The sequence below is a fragment of the Rosa rugosa genome, chromosome 1 (assembly GCF_958449725.1).
Source record: "Rosa rugosa chromosome 1, drRosRugo1.1, whole genome shotgun sequence".
Lineage (NCBI taxonomy): Eukaryota > Viridiplantae > Streptophyta > Magnoliopsida > Rosales > Rosaceae > Rosa > Rosa rugosa.
The window spans coordinates 59,313,722-59,338,256 of record NC_084820.1 but is presented as its reverse complement, the minus strand read 5'-3'; the positions used below and the strand labels follow the sequence as shown (position 1 = coordinate 59,338,256).

The 24,535-nt window shown below is 36.1% G+C and overlaps 2 long non-coding RNA genes across 8 annotated transcripts; both read left to right on the top strand.

Moving 5' to 3' along the window:
- The first annotated feature begins 4,247 nt into the window (after positions 1-4,247).
- LOC133743172 (uncharacterized) lies at positions 4,248-5,945 on the top strand. Of its 2 annotated transcripts, none has more exons than XR_009862987.1 (3): positions 4,248-4,817; positions 4,960-5,049; positions 5,910-5,945. It is a non-coding gene; the product is annotated as an uncharacterized LOC133743172 (long non-coding RNA). The 2 variants fall into 2 exon arrangements; XR_009862984.1 differs by having other exon boundaries at positions 5,592-5,939.
- Positions 5,946-15,648: 9,703 nt separating this feature from the next.
- On the top strand, positions 15,649-19,270 carry LOC133725762 (uncharacterized). Of its 6 annotated transcripts, none has more exons than XR_009854544.1 (10): positions 15,649-15,751; positions 15,994-16,341; positions 16,435-16,541; positions 16,717-16,776; positions 16,892-16,979; positions 17,113-17,158; positions 17,288-17,595; positions 17,687-17,746; positions 17,840-17,890; positions 18,520-19,270. It is a non-coding gene; the product is annotated as an uncharacterized LOC133725762 (long non-coding RNA). The 6 variants fall into 6 exon arrangements; XR_009854543.1 differs by lacking the exon at positions 15,649-15,751 and having other exon boundaries at positions 15,767-16,341; positions 17,288-17,393; positions 17,482-17,595; XR_009854547.1 differs by lacking the exon at positions 15,649-15,751 and having other exon boundaries at positions 15,764-16,341; positions 16,460-16,541.
- The last annotated feature ends 5,265 nt before the right edge of the window (positions 19,271-24,535 follow it).

Here is a 24,535-nt window from a genome sequence, read left to right as displayed (position 1 = left end):
AAAAAATGACATATAAGCTAACGATTTGGCATTCTATTGCAAACATTTAATTTGTAATCTACTAGCAAACCTTGATGCAATTTCAACTTCAGAAATTCAAACTTTAGCTTCAATTTCCAAAGTAAAGAAAGATGTGCCAATTTTTGCATTATATTACCATTCATTTAAATATATAGCAGGCTACAATCTGAAACAAATTTATTTACTATATACTATTTGTGAGTTAACTGTTCATCGACGATTTTGCCCATGTCTGCTGTTTCTTGGTGTACTGCTCAGTCATATCGTGTCTTTGCTACTTCGCTCTACAGAGAGGTGGAGAAAGAGAGAGAGATAGCGAAGGAAGTGGTATTGTTTGTTGGCATCTACGATTCGGATTCGATCTTGACTGCGTAGAAAGGCTTGGTACGTTCCTGGGAGATTTCAGCTTGGGAAAGTTTTCATTTTGGGAGGCAGAAGGCCTCAACTAAGGGTATTCAGGGATTCAAGAGAAGGAGGAAGATCATAACAAAGACGTACTTCGTTGGCTGAGAGATTTGCGGGTAATCAAAAATGGTGTAATTGCTGGGTCATAGGTTCTGCATGTTGTCGTTTCTGTTCGATTTAGCACTTATTTGGTTTAGGGTTTTTGTGAAAGATTGTTGGGTGTATATCTGACTTCCGAGGGAAGGCGATTCTGGAGGAAACGGGAGAGGAATTCACAACGAAAGAGAGTGATCGAATTTCCAAAGACTGAGGGGCTGGGTGCGAAAGAATCAGAGGAATTCAAGACGGCTTTGCTTTAGCACCGCCCTTAACCGAAGACTCTGAGTGTGAAGGTTGGTTTTTTGATATGATTTTATGTACAACAATTCAAAAAGTGAATTTCTTTCTTTCTTAAGGCAAATGGTTTTGGGGTTTGGAATCAACGACATCATTAGTGCAATATAATCATAGTATTGGGCATGTGCTTCAATTGAAATATGATTTTCAGTACCCATTTTTTGATACATATATAGGTAAATCAAGAATGCTCGAGAAGACATTTTGGACGGGCTGCAACAGTTCCATAGAGAAACTTCTGCAGTTGAGTGAGTAGCATATTTTTTTGTTTGTCTTCTAGATATGGATTGGATTAGTTTTCTTTCTGTTCGGCATTATTAGTTGTTTCCTGATAGCATGAAATTTAATTGAAGTAGAGTTGAGTACATATGCTTATTTTGTTTGCTTTGGTTTTTGTGAATATTCTGGGTGTCTTATTGTTTCTGTTTTGCATCATTTAGTTTTACTGTAATTCATGAGCAGTAGTGATACCATGAATTGTTCTTACATTGAAGATAAAAGGACATTTTAGTTTATTATATGATAATTCTCGACTCTGTATGAAAGCATACCTGCATGTTTGTATTTTTGTTTTCAAAGATGATGGGCAGTTATTGTTTTGGTTGCCTTCATTTTCGGAACTTTAGAGCAATTTTAGTTACCTCTTTCTAAAGTTCATAAATCTATTTGAATAAAACAGAAATATAACCAGACTCATTTTTTGGTTTGCCTTCATTTTTCGAAACTTTAGAGCAATTTGCACTGATGTTAGTTCAATTTGCACACTATTTATGTCAAGAATTGTTTGGCAACTGCTTTCTTTTAATAATGTTGGTATATAGAGTTTGGTAGTCTCTGTATATAGAAATTTCTCCTAAAAAATATGGATTTTCTTTTCTTTTTCTTAATTTCTTACCAATCTGAAAGAGATTATGGACTAGAGTATATGGATTAGTTGTAGAAGACAGTTGGCGGAAAAGATGTATAACAGAAGTATGTAATTTGTGTACAAATACCATGGCTATCTAATGTTATTCTTGATGAAAAATGGTTGAACTCAAGAAAGAAAACCTGATAAGAGCATTTTAATGCGACGTTTTAACTGTTATTTCCTCATATTTACTTAGTTATTTCCTTAAATAAATCCGTCTTGATTAGGAAAGTTTGCATCTTTAGAAAGTATCTATTTGTAGTAATTTTAATAAAAGTTTCTATTTTCTAGGTACATTGGAATAAATGACAAGGAAATGAGCTGAAATGAAGGAATGGAGTTTTCCTGGTCCGACTAGGAATCCCAGTCAACGCAGGAATCCTGATGAGGCTAGGAAACCTGAAGGCATTAGGAGACCACATGGCTTGAAGATGACGTGGGAGATATTATGGGAGATTAAATCTGATTTTTGCATGGGAAATCAAGGAGATTACGTTGAGAAAATCAAGGGAGAATTTCAAGGGATTGTGCAACAAGAAAAGGCTCAAAACAAGTCCAGATTCGTTCCTTAATTCCCTCAAGATATGTTGGCTGAAATTAGAGAATAAAATCTGCAATTTTAATGTGGAAATCAAGAGAAAATCAAGGGGAGGACATTAAGGATAAAGCCATGGAGAGATTTAAGAGAGAAAAGGTCCAAAACAAGTCCAGATTCATTCCTAATTTCACTCAAGAGTATTTTGGCCGAAAATTAAGAGAAAAATCAGAAATAATCTTGGGAAAATCAGCAACAATATATTAGGGATTGATTTTAGAGCTTTTTGATTGGTTGGATGACAAAGCAGAGCTGACGTGGCATTATTTGATTGGCTGAAGCTGTGTGGATCAATCTTGAAGACTAAGTTGCCATCCTAGCTCCTATAAATAGAAGCATTCTCTACACAATTCAAACACCAACACACAACAACAACACCACAACACCTCTTCATTCAGAAAAATTCTCTCCATTCTCTAGTTGCAAAGTTCTGCGTTTTCAAGCAAGGAGAGGAAGAAGAAGAAGGAGCCGTGAAGATCATATCCTCCATCATCCACCTTGAAGGCTTGCTTCCAAGATTCTAGATCCAACCATCTAGCTCTCCATCTCCATCTCCACTCACGGTGTAATTCGTTCCTTTTCCTTGTAACCTTTTTGGTTTCCTTGTTTGATTTCGTATGAACTTGTTTCTAGTTAACAATAACGTTTAGGGCAAAGTTTAAGCCCAATTTCTATGTTTAAATAAAGTTTTCGAATTCTATAATTGTGATTCTAAGTTGCTTATGTGAGTTTGTTCGATTAAATTTGCTTTACAGAAAACTTTTATATGTTTATCTTATTTGGGTCGACACTTATAGGATTTGCATGTAATTGGTGCTAGGTTTAAGAACATGAATCAACTTTTTGCTTTGTGTAACTTGAATCAAAAGTAGTAAAGGTTCTGGACAAGAATTGAATTTAATTGAAGAGGATTGCAATTAGGTGGACTTTTCCATAACTAAGTTGTACACTTGAGTTGATAGCCTTTCTCTATGTGTAATGCGTTAAACATGTTATGATTAACTAGCTTTCTAGTGCTTGAATGCATGTTTGATAGGATTGATCTAGGTGCTTTCGCTTAGGTTAATTAGCATTGAAAAGTAAAATATGGGAAATCATTTGCTTTCGAATGTTTCACATGATCAACTCCTTTCTCATGACTTAGATGAACAATTATTGGGTTTGAATCGAATTTGATTACATGGAATTGGTTTTGATCTTTGTTCCTTGTGTTCCACCCTTGTATATATGTTTTTACGTTTTCTTTATTTTATTTACTTTAACTTTTGATTTTATAATTCTTAAACCTCCCCTTTTATTTCGTTATTTGTATGTATTCTTTTTGTAAATAATACTTTTTACTTTTACTAATTAATTAATTATTTTTGCAATTACAGGTGTACCCTCAATCCCCGGTTAGAACGATCCCTACTTATTCTATACTAATGATATTTTGCAGGATTAAATTGCGCGCTTGCTTTTAGCGTTGTCAAAACCTTAAGATGCAGTAAATACCATTATTTTTTAGGATAAATTTCAGTTTAGTACCCTGTGGTTTGGGGGTAACATCATATCAGTCCCTGCTCTTTCAATTTGATCAGCAACACCCCTGTACTTTCAATTTCAATCAGCCGTGCCCAAATTTTACTGTTCCGTCCAATTTGAACGTTAACTTTGGCTGGATTGACAAAGTAAAATTTGGACGGAACAGTAAAATTTGGGCACGGCTGATTGAAATTGAAAGCACAGGGGTGTTGCTGATTAAATTGAAAGAGCAGGGACTGACATGATGTTACCCCCAAACCACAGGGTACTAAACTGAAATTAATCCTATTTTTTATAACTTATATCACGAATAACAAATATGGTTAGTGACCATGAAGTATGAGGATCACAGATTTGTGTAGAGATTTGTTAGATGAATTTTTGGACCAAAAGCATATATGGTTACTTGAAAGCAGATGTGTAAATTGGTATGGTACATATCAATTCTTCAAGGCAGCTGCACTTTTTCATTGATATTGTTGTAAAGATTTGTAATTTCTTGCAGAAAGTTACATACTCATGTATAGTTTTTGACTTTGGAATCAATTTGTATAGTATTTCCACTCTTTGAATATTATTATGACAGTGATTATTAACTGATAGCAAATAGTAATCATGAACTAATTACTTCTGTGCTAAAAACTCTTTTTTTGGCAACTGATTTATGTAGAAGAATTGACTTAGAGAAGAACCTGCAATACATAAGTTTGGTGATTATTCAATATTTGGAAGCCTAACATATTCATGTGTTATTACTGATTTAGAGATCAATGTCTATCTAATTTAGATATCAATTTTGCAGTCTGTATTTGGATGAAGTGAAGCTTGCAAACTACTCAGCCTTAATGATGCTTTTGGTTTTTGCAGATCAATACTATATGGATAAATTCTCTTTGGAAGCTGGAGGTTATTCCAATGATTAGAGTGAAGGTTCAGTTTAATAACGGTTAAGTTAGGACGAAAGAGGTTTGAATCATAAACTTTTTTCTTCTTCTCTGTTTTGTTGATTTATAGGAAATGGACAGGTCTGGATTTGTATGGCTGTAGGATTTCTTTTTTCATGATAGATATTTTTAGTGAACGCTGTATTATGTTTTCGATGATGCAGAGGTTTGCGATTATCATATTTGGTTTGTCATCAACAAGGAGAAGGAGGGTGAGTTTTGGAGTTTTATTGAGGAGAGCAGGACAGCTGCAGGTTAAATTCTTTCTTAGATTATCTTTCATCTGTTTTGGTTTCCGAAATTGGTTGAATTTGCGTATGAGTTTGAAGTTACTTGAGGAAAATTGAGAAGCCGTATATGTTTGCATGTTGCTGTTTGCTGTTTGTTTTCATTGACTAGCCTTCTATGTTGATGCAAATATAATTAGCAGCTTTTGTTTAGTCACTGTTTTTAGCTTCGATTGAACATGCTTTGTTGCTATGCTTTCCCAGCTGAAATCAGTGGGGAGATAATGAGCAGAAGGATACTCTTGGATGAATCAGTTTTTGGCTGTAACTTTATCTGCGCGCGTAGTATAAGTTAATCAATGGCTTCATATTGCAGTTGATTGGCTTATACTACACAGACAAAGTGCAATCAAAACTCAATCAATTGTATATGCCAGACTTCATCTGTAAAGTGGCTTATTGTTTGAGTATGGATTTCTGTGGTTTGGTAATGGGGACCTATTTGAATGACGAAAGGGTAGCATTTCTACTGATATTGAGACACTTGAACAAAATTAAAGAAATCGCAGGTTATTTGTGGTGACTAAACTTTTTTTGCCTTATAAATGGGGATAGTAAGATCAGGGGGAGCATATGAGATTCTCAATCAATTATCACAGATTTCTAAAATTTTATTTTCGTAATTAAAATCAATCAATTATATATGCCAGACTTCATCTTAAATTTGCTTATAGTTGCAGTATGGATTTCTGTGGTTTGGTAATGGGGATGTATTTGAATGACGAAAGAGTAGCATTTCTACTAATATTGAGACACTTGAACAAAATTAAAGAAATCACAAGTTATTTGTGGTGACTAAACTTTTTTTGCCTTATAAATGGGGATAGTAAGATCAGGGGGAGCATAGGAGATTAGCAATTACGTCTGGACTATTACCCATTTTGTTGTTTCTGTGCTACGTAGGAATAAATAGTAATCAGTGAGGGACACTAGCTCTTTTTATTGAGGAGGTATTGTTTTCAAAACATTTAGAAGATTTTTAAAATCCTCTTATAGTCTTATTAAACAGTTAGCTGTATTGAGGTGTGGATACACTGGTTTCTTCATCGGGTTAATAGTTCTCTTCCATTAGAGCTGATAAAACTTTTTTTCTTCCACGGTCATGATTTTATTTCAATTGGACAAAACTTGATGTAGCCATTCTGCATTATGTATGATTTGAGTTGTTTTTCACCTAGGGATCATTTATACACATATAGAGGGCATGTTCTTTTACTTCATGTTTCACCTGTTATGTTAATAGCTAGACTAAGGTACTAATATTTAGTCTAACATTAAAAGATATCAAATTTTGCATGAGTTTAGACTTTTTCTAACAAACAACATGAGAAGACCTTAATTTGCTCCCTAATTTCATCACAGTGAATATTGTTTAGTACCATTAATTTGCTCCCTAATTTCTTCTTGGGTTGAAAATTGAAATTCCAAATGGTTTACTTATTCTCACTTACTTCTAAAAGTGAATGAGTTTAGTTCGTCTCCAATTTCTTCTTCTCATCTCCAGCACCATTAATTTGCTCCCTAATTTCATCACTTCCTTTCTTCAATGCCCTAATCACTTCTTCCACCGGAAGCTTTTCACCTTCCAAAGCCCGAAACTTAACCTCAAGACCTTCATACTCACTCTTTCTTTTCACAATCTCCAACTATCAGTTGCAACACAACCCAACCTGGCACATAAAACGAAAGGTACTTCACTATCAAATCCCTTGATGTTTTTATTTATTTATGCATTGATCTTAAGAAACCTTTGTTTTGATAGTCAGTCAACCAGATACATTACTCTTTGTCAGGGGTCAAGACTGCATTATACTTGGACATCGTCTATGTAGTAGATATTTACAATTTATGATTAGCCAACTTGGATCCTTATTTTCTATGAAAGATCTAAGTGATCTCCATTGTTTATAAGCTTGGGAAGCTGTAGACAATCTGATGGTCACCATTTGTTGTAAATCAATTACATTTCTGATTTAATAAATCAACTTAATGTGCTTTTACTGGTGGATATAGTACTGGTTGGATATCTCTGAGAGGTAGACTTGGGTTTGTTTCGGAAGAGCTGTGTGCCAAAATTGTGATCAAGTTTACGAGACAGGCTTCGGGAGCAAAAGCAGTATGTATTTTGTTGCCTTTTCCAGTTCTGTTGAGTCAACATTGGAAATTTATTTGACAAAGAAGTAATCAGCTTAAATATATAGTTAAAAGGTGAGATCAACAGTCATTAATCCTTCAGTTTGTGATTTAAGCAATCATAAAGTCCTTCAGTTTCTGATTAAAGCTATATACTTAACTACATAGATAAAGATTATTAACAACAACAAATCCCACGATCTTCTATGATTTAGATTTTGTCATTCACTTCTGATGCAGGTTTTCTTGCATCTTTGGCATTGGTTGGGTTATACTTTGAAAAAAGGTGAGCGTATTTGTCAGTTTTTGATTATATGTGGAGGAATTTTGGTTTGTGGTTTTGAATTGATTTGATTTGTAGAGGACCCAAACAATGAAGCTACACTGAAACTACTAGCAAAACAAGCCAAGCAACTCTTTGGAGCAAGCTGCCAAGACCTGATAAGCCAAGCAACTCTTTGCAGTTTTTGTACATATAGAATTGCAGCAAGCAATTTTTTGTATTGGACTAACACGTTTTCTGTATGTACACCTAGAACAACTAAACCAACTATTTTTAAAAATGTTCCAGCAGCAGCAACTGTAACAAAGTAAACTTCAAACTCAGATAGCCTCTTTTTTGAATGCTACACTGATAACATCATCTCCTTTTTAAACCTACGAAATAGGAAAAGAATAATTGTTACAATTCACATCCCGCAGCAAAGCGCGGGCACTCTTGCTAGTATAGGAAACAAAAGGACAAATTATACGTTTGACATCGAGAGTAGAGATCTAGGATTACTAACTTCCTACATTGATGTAACAATCCTCTACTTCCGACATTGGCGTTAATAATTGAGCTTAAAAAAGAGCCGTACGATTTGCGCATATGTCGTCAAATAGACCCTCAGTTGTCTCAAAACCCAACTGCATTCATTTGTAAAGTTATCCATTGGGAATAAAATATCAACATCACATGCACCACGTATAGGGCTGTCAATTCCGACACGACCCGATAACACGACTCGAAACCCGCACAAAATAAAAGCTAGTTGAACCCGCACGATTAAAAAGAGGGTCTGCGGTGGGTCAACCCGCCATGACCCATTTAATAAATGGGTCGGCCACGGGTCAACCCGCTAATATGAAGTGAACCCGTATAACCCGATCGTACTATGTTTCTTCTTGAAATTTTGGACGTTCGGAGTATTTGATCATAGGATTAGACAATTTGAAATATTTCGCTTTTTAATTATTGAATTTAATTATTTATGCATTATATATAATTATTTATATTCTTCGTCTTGTGGAGTTTTTAGTGAATTTAATCAATTTATGCATTTTTTAGTTAAATGGGTCTCATTGTTAACGCTTAAATGGGTCATTTTGTCTAACAAGACACGACCTATTTATTAAATGGGTTAAGCGGGTTGGAAACAGGTAACCCATTTAATAAATAGGTTGGGTTTGAGTTTAAATTTTTGACACGATTATTAAATGGGTTGGGTTTGGGTTTATATCTTGTGACACGACAAATACCTTGACCCAACACTAACCCAGCCCGACATGACCCATTGACAGCCCTAACCACATACCTGCATGCGTATATGAATTTTGTTAGTACACTATTGTTTTTTTTTGTACGTATAAAGGGAATTATCTCAAAAAATAAAAAAGAATAAAGAAAAAAAACGAGGGGAAGGGCAAAGGCTCTAGAAACCAGTAGTAAAGTCAGACAAAAAGTGAAAGTGACGCAGGATATATCGTCGTGGTCTAGCCACAACAAAAATGTCAGTAGTAATACCAAGGTTCTAAAAATCGGCCTAGGCGCGCTAGGCGGCTGAGTTCCGTTCTGATTTTGGCCTAGTCGATGGAGCTAGGCGGTGGGCTGAAAATCGGCCGCCTAGTCGGGCAGGCAGAGCCTAGGCGGGTCTGTTGGGCGCTGGGCGACTAGGCGCTGCTACATTTTTTTTTTAAACAAATGGGGTAAATAGCTGTTAATGCTCAAAGTCCGGCGGTAGCCGAACCTTCGTTTAACGCGGGTCCGGTGGGCGGACCGCTACTCTGTAGACTTGGTGATCTTCGCTAGCTGTCAAATGAAAGACAGGGCGTCAGAGGGAGACCGCATTGGGCGGTCTTCACTTCTCCGATGCCTAAGTCAGTCCATGCATATAGACAGCATAACAATAAATGATTAGTAAATGCGTAATTAATGAGGAGAGAGGAGAAAACCTTTTATAGGTGAGGAGGAGGCTGATCTTCTCCTTGCTTTCGATGTGAGACTGATGTGCTTCGATCCCTAGCTTCAGGAGCTTCTGATGCTATCTTGGCACGGCGCGTGGCGGCGCGTCGGCGGTGATCTGGGGGTGATCCGAGGCTCAGGCTGTAGCTCGCTTGGCTGTGTATCTGCATGTTATTCCTTTGGCGGGAATTAGTACCTCTGGCGGTGCAATGAGCGTAGCCCATTATAGCTAATTATGCTTGTAAATGTACATGTATGTACAATAGCAAACATCGAACTCAAGTCTCAAACGGTCAAACTTGAAACCTAAACTCAAGTCGCCGTCTCTCTCCTCTCTCTCTCTCTCTCTCTCTCTCCGTCACGGCCGCACGGCCTCTCTCACTCTCTCCGGTGCGGACGCACGACCTCTCTGGCTCTCTCCTTGACTGACTCACTCCCTCATAAATTTGTGGGTTGACTGACTCACTCCCTCATAAATTTGTGGGTTGACTGACTCACTCCCTCATAAATTTGTGGGTTGAATTGGTAAGTTGAATTTCTGGGTTTATTTTTTTGGGCTAAATACTAGTTACTACCTTGTACTTTAGGTCCAAAATCAATTCAGTCCCTAGACTTTTAATTTCATCAAAAACACCCCTACTCTATTATTTCTCATCTAATTGATCATTCTGTCAGTATTCCATGAGTTGGAGGCGTTAACTAGCTGATGTGGCATGCCAACTCAACTCTTGTGGGGCCCATATACAAGGGAAAGTCTCAGAATTAACCCTATCTCTCTCTCACCCCTGATTTCACCCAAAACCCATTACTGTGGCTTTCCCCCAAACACGGTCCCAAGTAAAAAAAAAATAATAGGAAACTATCTCTCTTCCATCGAAGTTTGACGAAATCAAAAAAATTCAAAAAGCTCATTGAATTACGAAGGCGTGAATCTTGATCTGGAGGGGCGCCGACATGGCCAGCAACGATCTCGATGTGTGGATACCCATGGCTTTCTTCAGAAATCAGAATTGACATGCAGCAATTCCTTCTCCGCTTCTTCCACCAAGACCAAGGCCGGCTTGTCTTCGTCCAAGTCTAATAATTATCTAAGTGTTGGAAATTTGCAATTGATTGAATCATAATCAATATGAGGCGGTTGTTTTGGTGATGATTCTTGGTTTATTTGCAGAAAAAGAAAAATGGGGTGGTGTAAGAACAGGTTCAGTGTGCAAGCATGACCACTCAAGTCGGTCAGAGAAGATCTACGAAGCCGAAAACGGACGAACCCGTAACCGGAAAGATTTGAAATTTAGATCGGAATTGCTTGCCTTCTGTATATTTTTCTTGTGTAATTTCATGTGTGGTTAATCACTTGGGTATTTTTTGTTTCTGCCAAAATATTAGAGTAGAGAGAAGATTGGAAAAAGAATCTTAGCACTGCAGCAGCTCATTTCACCTTTTCAAAAGGTTTAATCTTTCTCATCAAAAGCTACCCAGACTTGATCTGAATTCAACACAATGATAAAGTTGGCCAATGTCATGAAATTTGCAGTGCAGACAGATACAGCCTTAGTTCTTCATGAGATACATCAGGTTCTTGCAAGAGCAGGTTTAGGTTTTGTGCTCGACATACAGGCTTGCCTTTATTACCCGCAAGTAATATTGAACAACCCACCAAACTGAACCCAGCAACAATCTCAAAGGAAGAGAGTTAGTTTTCCTATATTTTTTTTTATTTGGGACTCTGTTTAGGGGGAAACCATTGTAATAGGTTTTGAGGTTTTTGGTGAAATCAAGGGTGAGAGTGAGCCAGGGTTAATTTGGGGATTTTCCTTGGATGTGGGCCCCACAAGAGTTGAGTTGGCATACCACGTCAGCAACTTAACATCTCAAACTCACGGAAGGATCAATTAGATGAGAAATAGTAGAGTAGGGGTGTTTTTGATGAAATTAAAAGTCTAGGGACTGAATTGATTTTGGACCTAAAGTACAAGGTAGTAATTAGTATTTAGCCCTATTTTTTTCAATCGATCTGTTTGGGTTTTCAGTTGATGCGAAAATTGATTTGTCTGATTGTCTCTCACTCTGTCATGAATTTCTGGGTTTTCAGTTTAAGTCTCGTCTTGCTCTTGGACTCTTGGTTCGATTCAAAAATCTTCAAGCTTGGTAAGTTGTTCGCTGCCTTTCTCAGTTTCTCTTGGTTCGAATAATGAATGTATCAATTTCAGTATGATCAAATTGTATTATTGAGCTGTTGACAAGTTGGATAATTGGCTGTTTGAGTGTTTTCCCGTTCTAGAATTTGGACTTTGCTTACTGCCTTGCTCTGTATCTAACAATCTGTTTGAACTTTTGATGGATTTTGCATCTGTTTTGGATGGGAATTGAATATTTGTTTGCATATTGGATGCTAAATCTGTGTTTGGTAGTAAGTAGGAGAAAAATGGGGATGACCCAGATTGCAAAGGTTCCTTTTTGGTCAACTAGGGATCTTATGTTGTCGATCGTACTAGTTTACTAGTTTAGAGGGTGTGTATTGTGGTGATTGTTTTCTGGACTTGTTTGTTGATTGGACTTTGCTTACTGCCTTGCTATGTATCTGTTTTGAACTTTCAAAATTAATGTTAAATGCTTTTCCTTTTTTCACTTAATTTCAGGATGTTCATGAGGAGGATTTTGTGTCGGATGAAGAGGAAGAACTAGATGAGATGGGTTTTGAGTTTGAGTCCGATACGGAGGGAGTACTAGAGGGATATGGGGAAGAAGATTTGAGGAATAGGGTTGTAAGAATCAAATTTGCAATTGTTTTTTATTTCTAAGAACTCATTATCTCATTGTTGTTGAACCATATTTGAATTATTTTCACTATTTTCAAACATTATAATATCTTTTATATTTTTATTTATATAATTATATGTTATAAAAAATAAAAATAAAAATAAAAATAAAAAATAAAAAACCGCCTAGTCCCCACCTAGGCCTCTGGGCGCTAGTCCCCGGCCTTCCGCCCGACTAGCGCCTAGAGTTTTTTAGAACCTTGAGTAATAGTGTATATGGCTGAGTTTTCGTTTTGCCACTTTAGAAGAAATTGGAACAATTTTTTTTGAAATATGGAACAATTTTTTATGTGCTCAAAGTAGAAGCGGTTTCAAGCAAAAACACTTTTGAGATAAGCACTCCCAAATACTTCTGAATGACCTTCTCAAACAATATAATGTTTAGTTCTAAGCACTAATTAGAAGTTACTATCATGCTTTTAATAATTTCTAAAACAAGATTTTTGATTCACAGGTAAGTTGTAATTAACTTATGTAAATCCATTGTTTTGGTGGGAAGTTCAGCTACTTATCCTAAACCCATGACGTCCATAAATTAAGCAGGCAATTGATCCCAACTTCTTCTCCCAAAAAAAAAAAAAACTCTTTGTGAGGATCCTTTTAGAGTTAAGCAATGATTAAGTCAAAATCAACTCAATAATTTAATTAATGGGATGACTTTGTATGTGATTCAGATCATATAAAAAAATAAATAGAGTTGATAGCATGACGTGTGGTGTGGGAGCTAGAAACACATTGCAGTGAGAGAATTGGAAGGATGGTTGGATGGTTTATGAGAAATTTAAGATTTGGAAGAGTTTGAGAATGAATAAGAATTGGGTTTATCAGTTTATGCTTGAATGCTTTGATATTGAGTGTTTATGGGTATTGTTGGATCTAGCTGGATACCTATTCTAGTCCCAAATCTCCCTTTACAAGACTCTATTTAGAGGGTGATATGCTGACTCAGTGCATTTGATTTTTTTGGTAAAACCTTTCCTCCTTAATCCATACACAATTTCTGCCCTAAAATCTGGAAAAAAAAAAATGTTCTTACTTGAGAGATAAGAATATGGGAAGTGAAAGTTGCTACAATAGTTGACAATGGCTGTAGCAAACGCAACCGCAGTGACATGAAACATGGAACGAGGTGACGAGGAGACTTGGGAATTGTACACTCATTGTTTGAGGAAGAAGAGAATGTTCCTTAGATGATCTCAAGGTCTCTCCTTCACTAATTAGCAGAAGGAATCAATCACGCTTAAGGATTTTGATATTACATCTGCATATTAGGTTGCTGTGGGAAAAAGAGGTGAGACTAGAACGAAGAAATAGAAAAGGATTGTTCTTTGATATGGGCTTTGGATTTTAAAAGAGACTTTGACCCAATTCTCATGTTCACCATTTTGTCCTGGATTTAAGTTATTGGGCTTGGATTTCGGGCCCAAGACCTAGATCATCAACGAGACTAAATCAATAGAAAATTACATATAAGTGTCATTTTGAAACTTATATTAGTCATAAGGCCACCTAAATTGTTTTGTACACATAAGGCCACTTTGGGGCCCAAAACCATCAGCTCATTTTTATGCTACACCTATTTTACCCTCAGCTGTCTATCATTAAAATTTATGTTTTAGTTATCTCGATCTCTCTCTCTACCATGATGAAACTCTCTCTCTCTCTCTAGCTCGCTGAGGAAGACGAAGCTCTCTCTCCAGCTCGCAGACGAAGACGAATCTCTCTCTCTCTCTCTCTCTCTCTCTCTCTCTCTCTCTCTCGCACGCAGTAGGATCCAAAAACAAGAATTCGAAGGCATGTAAGCCATTCCTTTCTTTGAGTTTGAGGCTTCTAATTCATCATCTAGGGTTTGAAGATCGATTTTGTCTCTTATCTCCATCTTCGATTCCTGATTTTGCTTCTATAATTGTTATCAAGCTTTTGTGATTGTTAATCTAAGTGATCAATGTTTGAAGTGATGAACTGAGTAGCATGTTTTTGAAAATTTCAATTCAATTCCAATTCAAGTTCTCTGTTTCTTTTTATTTCATTTCGGTTATGTTGCTTTGGTGGATATATTTCTGTTTCAATTTTGACAATTGAAATAATTGATTGTGTTATGTGGACAATTGACATATTGTTGAAAAAGCCACTGATATAATTGCGAATTGTTACTAATACACTACAGAAAGGCTGATGTAATAGTTAAACAAACCTATATACTGTGGATTGTTTGTGAGCTACTCTATGTAGTTTTCTTTTTGTGCTTTTGTTCAAATTAAAACTAGAAGCTGATTATCTAGTTGAAAGAGTGCTAGGTTCGTGGTACAACACATACTGATGTATTTTGTTTTCATTAAAATACTTGCTTGTTCATATTTTTTGTATTACAAAATTCTCTTATTTTTTATCACATCAGGATGAATGGTAGTAGCTTTATAACTATTCCAACAGTCTTTTATAACTATGAGAATAGCTTTTTATACTTATGTCAGTAGTTTTTTCAAGTTGTTGTAGGTAGCTTGTGTTCAGTAGTTTTTGTATTTCTTTGTTTTTGAATTTTGAATTTTGTTTTTGACTATCTAGTTGGTAGAGTAGTAGGTTAGCAGTGCAACAACACACTATTGCCTTCAGTTTTCATTAAAATACTTTGTCATACATTTGTTCTTACGGAATTCTTTTACTTTTCACAATCAGTAGTTTTGTTCAATACCTTTCTATAACTATTCCAGTAGATAACTGTGATATCAGTTTTTTACATGTATGTCCGTAGTTTTTCGAACTGTTGTCAGTATATTTTCTGTTTCACGTACTTTGTTTCACAGTATATTTTCTGTTTCACTTTGTTTTATTCACTACTAGCAAAACGGGCAACTCACACAGATATTCTACAGCTACGGATATCCGTGTGAAAAACAATTACATACAGATAACAGTATGAAATCAGTTGAGTTGGACCCACATGAGTTTCTGTCATACCAATAGCAACAGACATCCGTGTGAAATAACAATTCACACAGATTTCAGTGTGAAAGAGTTGATACTTTCACACGGTTGTCCGTGGGGAAATCAGTTCACACAGATGTCAGTGTGAATAAAGTATTTCATTATTTAAACATAATTTTTTATATTCTTATACGTATTATACAACTACGGTCTTCAGTAACTAATACAATTTGATACAGATATCTGTGTGAAATGAGCATCACACAGATATCAGTGTACAATGAACATACTGATATCCGTGTGAGAATATAATTTTCATACGGAATTCCGTGTGAAAATTGTAATGACAATTAACGCGACAGTAGTAGATTACTGAGGTAAATACACACAGACATCAGTAAGAGTTGGAAGTGCATTTCACACGGATTTCAGTAGCTATATTTCTTAAAACTAGAAGATTGATCAGAAGTTTGCCATTGTTATTCTTTGTCATTGTTTTCATTTGTTGAGCTGCCTATATGATGAACAAGAAGACTGTGAATGATTTCAGTTGATTCATAGATTTCAGGTATTATTTTTCACTTCCCTTACCCTCCGATTATATATTTCAAGTATATATGATGGTGTGTTCAACACTTCGTACTTTTTTCACTTTGTCTGAAACTCTCGAACCCTATCTCTCTTCTCATTCTCTCTCGCCCCCTTGTCTTTCCAAACCCTCTCTCTCTCTCTCTCCCCCCGAATCTCACACACTCTCTCTAAAATCCCCTCCGACTCTCTCTGAAATTGATGAAGATGAAATCTATGTAGCTGCACCTTGATTTCTTACGGGAGACGATGGAGCATCCCCAGTCGCCAAACCCTAGTCCGGCAAGCCTCCACGAAAGCATAAAGCCTTTAAGGAGAACGCGCCTCCGCCTTAGATCTCATCTATACGGCCTCGGATTCGAAGCCTTCGTCGGCGGCCAAGTTGAATAGTTTGTTGCCGCCATGGCTACCGCCATTAAATCCTCTCAAACGGAAGCTTGAGATGCTTCCTGAGAACATTAACAAAGAGGCCTGAGACGCAGAGCAGCACCACCGGCCCAGATTCCGACGAGCTTCGGCAACGAGCTTAGGGCCTACCTCCGTTGCCGCCTCGTCAAGACCTACGATCAGGTTCGCCTTCTCGGGATCTCCTTCTTGTTCATTGGTTTTAGGGTTTTCCAATAAAATCACAGTTACGAATAATAATTGAAATGCAATTCACAGTTTAGTTGCAATACTTCTCCAACAGCTAGTTAGCTAGCTACCTTTTCTTTTGAACAAGTCTTGGAGTAACCTGTCGTCCATGCTGAGCCTCTGATTCTGGCTTCCAGGTACTGCTCTAATCTTGAGACTGCTAATTTGAGAAATCTGTTTGTTTTTTATGAAACATTGTGGTTTTTGCTTGTGTTTGGGACTTTTGTTAATGTTGATTTGGTTATGGAGAGTCCAAAGAAGAATGTTTGTGTTCTGCCTCTCTAATTTTTGGTTTGTACATCTTTGGCACAGGTCTGATTTTGGTTATCAATTATTATCCAGGTGGCAGGATATCGATGGGAAAAAGCCTTGGTAAGCTAATTAATTCTGGTTATTGGGTCTGATATAGCTTTCTTGGTAGATATTGGAGTTTCAAACTTTGATCATATTTGAGATGTATGAGATATTGGTAATTGGTTTTATATAGAGAGGTTATGGTAGATATTGGAGTTTGTTAGAGATGGTGACAAATCTGTGGTAGAGTTGATGGATACTGGGAAACAGCTTCTAAGGAGGTAATGGTTTGAAGATTGTAACCATTATCAAGTTTCTCTTATTTAGTTATGTGGACCTTTATAAGGATTGCCTAGTTTGTTGAACTGTTGGGATTTATGTGCGTATTTATGTGCATATTTCTTTTCAAAACAGGAAGCCTTTTCTTCCGGGTGTTCAATATCTTTTGGATATGGTGCAGGTATAATGCTCATTCTCATCTTTGTTATAGTTTGAGAAGCCAGAAAGATATAATGTGCTGCTGAAAAATTTGTCAGAAACATGTTATTTAAATCCATTTTCAGTTTTTCACTAGTAGATTTGTATGTAGGTTGAGGGGACATTTGGTGATGGGACCAAGTTAATCACCATTCATGATCCAATTTCTTGTGATAATGGAGATCCGGAACTAGCTTTAAGGAACTCTTTTCTTCCTGGTAAAGGCTAATTTATGTTAGAATGTTTCAAATTACTTTCTTGTGGGACCTGTTGGCTTTATTTAATATCACATGGGCGGTGATGAAGCGTAATTGTTCTGGCTGAGCTTCAAGACAAAGATCTGGAGATGGGACGACATCAGTTGTCATTCTTGCTGCAGAGTTGTTAAAGATAATGATATATGGGATTTCTTCTCATCCAGTATGTGGGTTCTAAAGTTCTAAAGTAAAGCTATCTGATGTGCCTAAAAGATGGGGACTTGTTTAATTTATGGTTTGACTTTAATTTGCAGCGAGCAAATGATCTAGTGAAGCTCAAAATTCACCTAACATTCATTATTAGTGGTTACAGGGTGAGCATTTTCTTGTTTGTTTGTGTCCTAATATATGCCAACAACTGCATCAGAGATTTTAATATGTTTAACCATGTATCTTATTGCGTACAGCTTGCTATGAGGGAAGCGTGCAAATATGTTGAGGAAAAGTTAGCCGTGAAGGTAAGGTTTCTCTAGTGAGTGCTTCTTTAAAAGTTTGTTGAAAAGTAAAAGGTTCATTTGATAATATATATTTGAGGACAAAGGGCTTTTGGGTGGTAAAGAATACATGGGAATGTAGTCTTGGATTATTGATGTCTGATGGGTTTATTATTCCCGGCAGTTGAAAGGACAGCTGACATTTTCTGGAGTTGGCAACCTAAAGCACTCACACACTATATATGCTTCTTGTGTTCAGCTTCTTATGATTTAGTTTTGTGAAGTATGAACTTGACCGTACAAAACTGTCACATGCATGTACATCATAAACCCCATTTTTCATTTTCATTATCTTCTGGTTCTTTGAATGAGTTTCCTGAAAAGATGCCTCTGTGTACTTAGGAATAGCAATTGTACATCATGTGCCAAACAGTTGAAAAGCAATCGTAGAGATGCAAATTTCAGTACTGCCTTATAGAACAAGGATATCCATACATGATCATTTTGCCTTGTCTTTAGTTGCTGCTTGAGTACTTTGAGTTTGGTTCGTTTTTTTCGCTTCTATTATTCATGACAAATTGCTATAGCCATGTCCCAATTGATGTCATCCTACTTTGAGTTTCGTTCTTATGTACACTATCTGCATTATGCAGTACCCAGTTCATGGAGACTGCAAGATTGAGGACTGAAGCTAAAAAACGAGAGAATTGAAGCTGCCCAAAGGGAGGAAAGGATTAGGAAGGAAGCTGCTGAGCTGGACAAAAAATTCACAGCCCAAATGGAGCAGTTTAAGATGCAACAAGAGGCAATAATGGCAAGGAAGGTGAAGGAACTAGCAACACTTGAAATGGGTAGATGGATGAAAGAAGCTGGTTTTTCGGGGATTGAGACACTATCACAAGATATTGAGCCAATGACTAAAGGTAGTAGACCTGTGATCCCAACCCCAGCCATCAATGATGTATATCGCCCGGAAATGCCTCAAACTGTTCCAGAATAGCAGCTGAAGTGAGCTGGTAAGTTTCACCTTATGTAGATGTCATTTGTTGACTTTGATGGTTTTGTTTTTGTCTACTTTGAGTTAATCCTCAAAGCTCTATCAAACTATGTTCTTGGCCAAGGATTTTGTTGTTAAAAGGGGGAAAATCTTAGTCATATTCCACCTTGAACAACATTGTATTCTGGAAAATATCCTTGTTTTTTGTATGCCAAGAATTTATTTAAGGTATGAAGTAGATGTCATTTTTGTATGCCAAGAAATGTAAATAAAGATCTTGCTGGCATGGCCAGTTTGTATATATTGGGCACTTTCTCAACGATATATAGCTGGATTAAAACAATGTAGAGATATTGGGAATGTAATTAAAGTTTACTTTATTATCAGTAATTGTGGATGAGTTTGAATATACTTTTGTTGGGAAAAATAAAATGCAATTGTATATATTTTTGTATTTGTTAATTAACAGCTAATTTTTTTTTTAATGCTATTCATATTTCACACTGATTTCAGTATGAGTAAATTTCATAACAAGTTTTGTTGGGATTTATTTCACTCTGAAATCTGTGTGAGTACAATAATCAATTCACACGGCTATTTGTGGGAGTTAAGAACATATTTCACACAGATATCTGTGTGAGTTAAGAAGCTATTTCTCACAGAAATCTATGTGTTAAGATGGTATTTCACACTGAACAAACTATTAAAATATTATTTTCATCTCACACGGAATACATAAAATTCTACTATGCATGCTGGAAGACAAGGGGGACCCACTTAAAATTTCACACGGACTCCCAAAACCGTGTGAATAGAGCATTAGCGCCCCCTCCGAAGGCAACCGAAAAACAATCCGTAGCTGCACTGTAGGTAAAGCCCTTTACACACTGACATCTGTGTGAAATGGTAGTATTTCACACAGATTTAAATCTGTGTGAGTTGCCCGTTTTGCTAGTAGTGATTCATGATATACATATAGAATGTTACTGTTTTTGTGGATAACTGACATAATGCAAAAAGTTCAGTTTGTTGTGGTTTATAAGGATCCATTAAGCTCGATTCCTGTTGTGAAGCCTTCATTGACCAAGAGGTCATTTAGTTGGCCAAAATCTGTTCGAATGAAGTATGTTGTAGAAAGTGGAAAGGCAAGATCTATCAAGTGTGTCGATGTGGTGTGGTGGAGCGCCACAATAAGAAACCATGTACTGCAACTATATGAAAACTGGCAGTAGCACACTTCAGAGTTGGAGTATATTAGTACAACAGTTGAAGTATTCTTGTATACCGTTGGTAGTAGCATTTTACAACATTAGCAATAGCTTTCTAGATTGTTATGAAACTTCGTGATAATTTCAATGATGTTTAATGCAGTTTCCAAATAATGAGAATTATATTGGATGTTGTAGTTTTCTTGATCTGTAGTAGCACTTTGATCTTTGCTTTGTCCTTTACATCTCCAAATGATTGACTTTCAAGACATTATGCATTGTCTTTCCGTGCATTCATTTTTTGTATGTATGGTTACTCATGAACAATATAACATCAATAACACTATCAATACTTATTCTTTGTCACTATAACTTCAATAAAATTAACAATATAACGTCGACATAACTATCATTTATCAATAAGAACTTGGATCATATCATTCTTGATACTTAAAATTGATATAATATTGACAATAACCTGGATAATAGCATTATCAATATAACAATGAAAATAGACATCACTATCCATTTTATAGCTGAAATTGAAATAGAACATTCATTTTAATGTCATTTGCAAATGTATCCAATAACCAACAACATGATATCTATTACCAACAATATTAAAGACTACTGCCAATACTTAAGAAAGGTATTGTCTACATTACAAAAAACTATTGTCTAAACTTTAAAAAGCTATTGGCAATACTTAGAAAGAATAAAACCATATTATCCCTGCTTTTCCCCTGTTCCTTTCTTTCCTCTTTTTGGATTATTTTTTCCATTTATCAGGCCATACATGAACCTTGTCTTAGACTGCTTTCCTTTTGTGCTATTTGATCTGATTGACCATTGAACTCCTTCTCTACAACTGGTTCTTCTTCAGCACTATGAATGAGCTATACCATTTTGCTTCTTTTCGTTGTTGGTTTGCTCTCCTTATTTCTCTCTGCAACCTTTTCTTCTTGAGCAGCAGCCATGTGTTGTGAAGAGACCTACACCACATAATAAGTGAAAACAGTGAGAAAAACTAACCATTAAAGCTATTGTCAAACTAAGAAAACTATTGTCAAGCAACACAGAAGTTATTGTTAAAGACTATATATGGAAGCTACTCCAACAAATTAGAATTGTCACTGTCAAGCAACACAATAATCACAAAAGCGACTATCAAAAACTAGAAAAGCTACTGTCAAGCAACACAAAAGCTATTGTCAAGGAACACAAAAGCTACTATTGAAAACTCGGAAAGTTATTGCCAGGATACAAAAGCTAGTACCAAGCAACACAAAAACTATTGCCAAGGATCACAAGGCTATTGAAAACTTGAAAAGTTATTACCAAGCAACACAAAAGCTACTCCCAAAGAGTAAGAAGTTAGTACCAAGAAACACAAAAGCTATTCAAGAGATTAGCAATGCTACTCGCAATAATAAAAAAAACTACTAACAAACAGCATAAAAACTACTCCCAGAGACTAGGAATGATACTGATAAGAAAAAAGATAAAATCTATTGCCAAGGATCAGTAAAGCTACTTTTAAAAACTAGGAAAGCAAAAGATAACAAACAAAGCTACTATTGAATATGAAAGCGACCATGGAAGGCTACAAAAGATACTTACAAAAACAACAAAAAAGCTACTATAAAGGATCAAACAAGCTACAGTGGAAGACTGCTAAAGCTACTTCAACATGCCTAGATACAAAACGTACCACCAAAGAAAACAACAGCCAATAATGAGGTATTTCAAAGCTGCATCTAATGAATAGGAAAGCAACTGTCAAATAACAAGAAGCTATTGTAATAGATATGTAAAGCTACTGTCAAAGAACCATAAAGCTATTGAGATAGAGCTAGAAAGCTCTTGCTAAACATGCAAGCTGGTAAGCCAAGTTTCTGTTAAAGATAAGCTACTGTCAAGCATCATCAAACATACTACCAAACATTCTAAAAGATACTTCAAAGCAAAACAATCGCTACTGCGAAAGACTTCAAACCTACTAGCAACCAACACAAAATCTACTACCATAAATTGTGAATGTTACTGCCAAGAAACACAAAAGTTACTGCTAATCTGTTTAAAAGCTATTGCGAATGAATATGAAAATTACTGACAAAGAAAACAAAAGCTACTGCCAACCAGAGAAATACATATTGTCAACTAGAGAGAAAGCAACTGCCAACCAACCAAAAACCTACTCTCAACCAGAGAGATCGCTACTATCAACCAATACAGAATCTACTCCTAACCATCAAAACAACTGCTACAAGAACAGTAATCAAAGAAAGCTACATTCATCAACAAAACAATTCTTCTCGAAATTGAATGTCACGCCCTGAATTTTGAATAAATAAATTCAAAACCGAAACGCGATAACTTAACCAACTTTACGAAATTGCATAGAGACTTTTTCAAATTAATCTAAGCAACAACAAAACGTCAATAAAGACTCGATCACTTAAGTCGAATATCACATCAACAAGTGTTTACAAGGCTCGAAAGAAAGAAATACAAAAGTAGACGCTCGCTAGGAGCATACCAAAAATAGCAGTACACTAACAAAAATAGGTTCTGAACCTACACTGCTGCAACCACGCCCTCGTACTCAGCCCTGGTGGTCCTCACCTGCAGGAATAACCGCTACACCATAGAATAGTGCATTGGGATTGCAAACAACAAACCTGGTAAGCTTTTTAAGCCCTTATGAGTAAACTCAATTAAAATGACTCACGTCACTCATGCTTATAATTTCTCAACTCATGAGATAAATTAAAGCAACAACATTTAACTCCACAAAGCACAACCAAACATACAATCACACTAGGGGTAAACAATTAGTAATCCCTGCATAGAGAATTAGTTCAGGAGATCACCTAAAATCACACAATTCAAATCATAGCAATTCCTGCGTATAGTTTAGTTCAAGAATTTACATTAAAACAAACAATTCAAAAGGCAGTAATCCCTGCATATAACTTAGTTCAGGAGATTACATTAAAACAAATAATAAAAATCATAGTAATCCCTGCATAAAATTTAGTTCAGGGAATTACATTAAAACAATCAATAAAATCATAGTAATCCCTGCATAAAATTTAGTTCAGGAGATTACCAAGAAAACAAACAATTCAATAATAGAAATAAATAGAAACATTTACTAAAAACATCCGTTAATAAAGCCAATCACCACACAGGTTATTACACAGATCACCACACAGGTCATTACACAGGTCACCACACAGGTCACCACACAGGTCACTACACAGATCACCACACAGGTCACTAACTCACACTAGAGTCGATGATCATCTCATCAACACCAAAGTCGATGATCACCCATCAACTTCAAATAAATCATCTCACAACAACCCACATCATTTACACAAAATCATCACGCAGATCATCACATAGATCATCACATAATATTGTTTCCTCATCTCCAACAGCCTCAAACAATAATGAAATCATTTTCCAACTATTGTTTCTCAACTCAAACCATCACCAAAACCATACCTATTTCTTTCAAAACTCAAAGCCAACAAAACCATCTTTTATTTCCTCAACATCACATTGCACAACAATAGTAAACTACACACTCAATTCCACCAAGATATATATATATATTTCACGTAAATATATATATACGTAGTCATCCACTCAGGGATGCCACTAATACCAACTATAATTTTATAAATTATACTTCTCGAAAATCATTTTATATCAAAACATTATTTTAACTTACCTATGAACCGTTGTCGATCAAGTTCATATATTTTAAAACAAATAATCTGTTTCGAAAATGATTCAACAATTAAACAAGTAATTCTGAGTAATAAATAAATTCGTTCATAAATGAACCACGTGAGATTTACTCACCTTCAAATCCTGCTGCGTCTTCACACAAACCAAGACAATCACAAAATCACAATCACAACCGTCCGTCCAATACAAATCCGTCAATCACCTAATCAAATACGATAATTCACTTAGCGCACAATTCATAAAACACACTTATACTAAGATCCAGCGGTCAGATCTTCACCCATGACCACACAATGTCATCGGGACAGTCTTACGATTAATAAATCAAAACTACAAGTCGATCGGACGACCAAATCCTCACGGATCGAACCGAAAACCCTAAACTTTGAAAATTCATAACTTGCTCATACGATTTTCAAAAATTACAAACTATATATCGAAATGCTCGTATCAACGAGTAGATCGAAATCAGGAACAGAAACTGTCCCTAGGGTGGCCGGAAGCCTCCGGAAAACACCACCACAGTGGCGGCGCCGCCGCCCATCCAAAGTCAAAATTTGACAAAACTCACAACATGAAAGTTCTTCATTTTGACTCCAATTTCACTTTTCATAACTACACCAAAGTCAGATTATAAGCCAAAAGATCTAATTTTACCTTGGAAGTCGACGGATCCGATGAACCCTAGTTTCAAAAACTTCA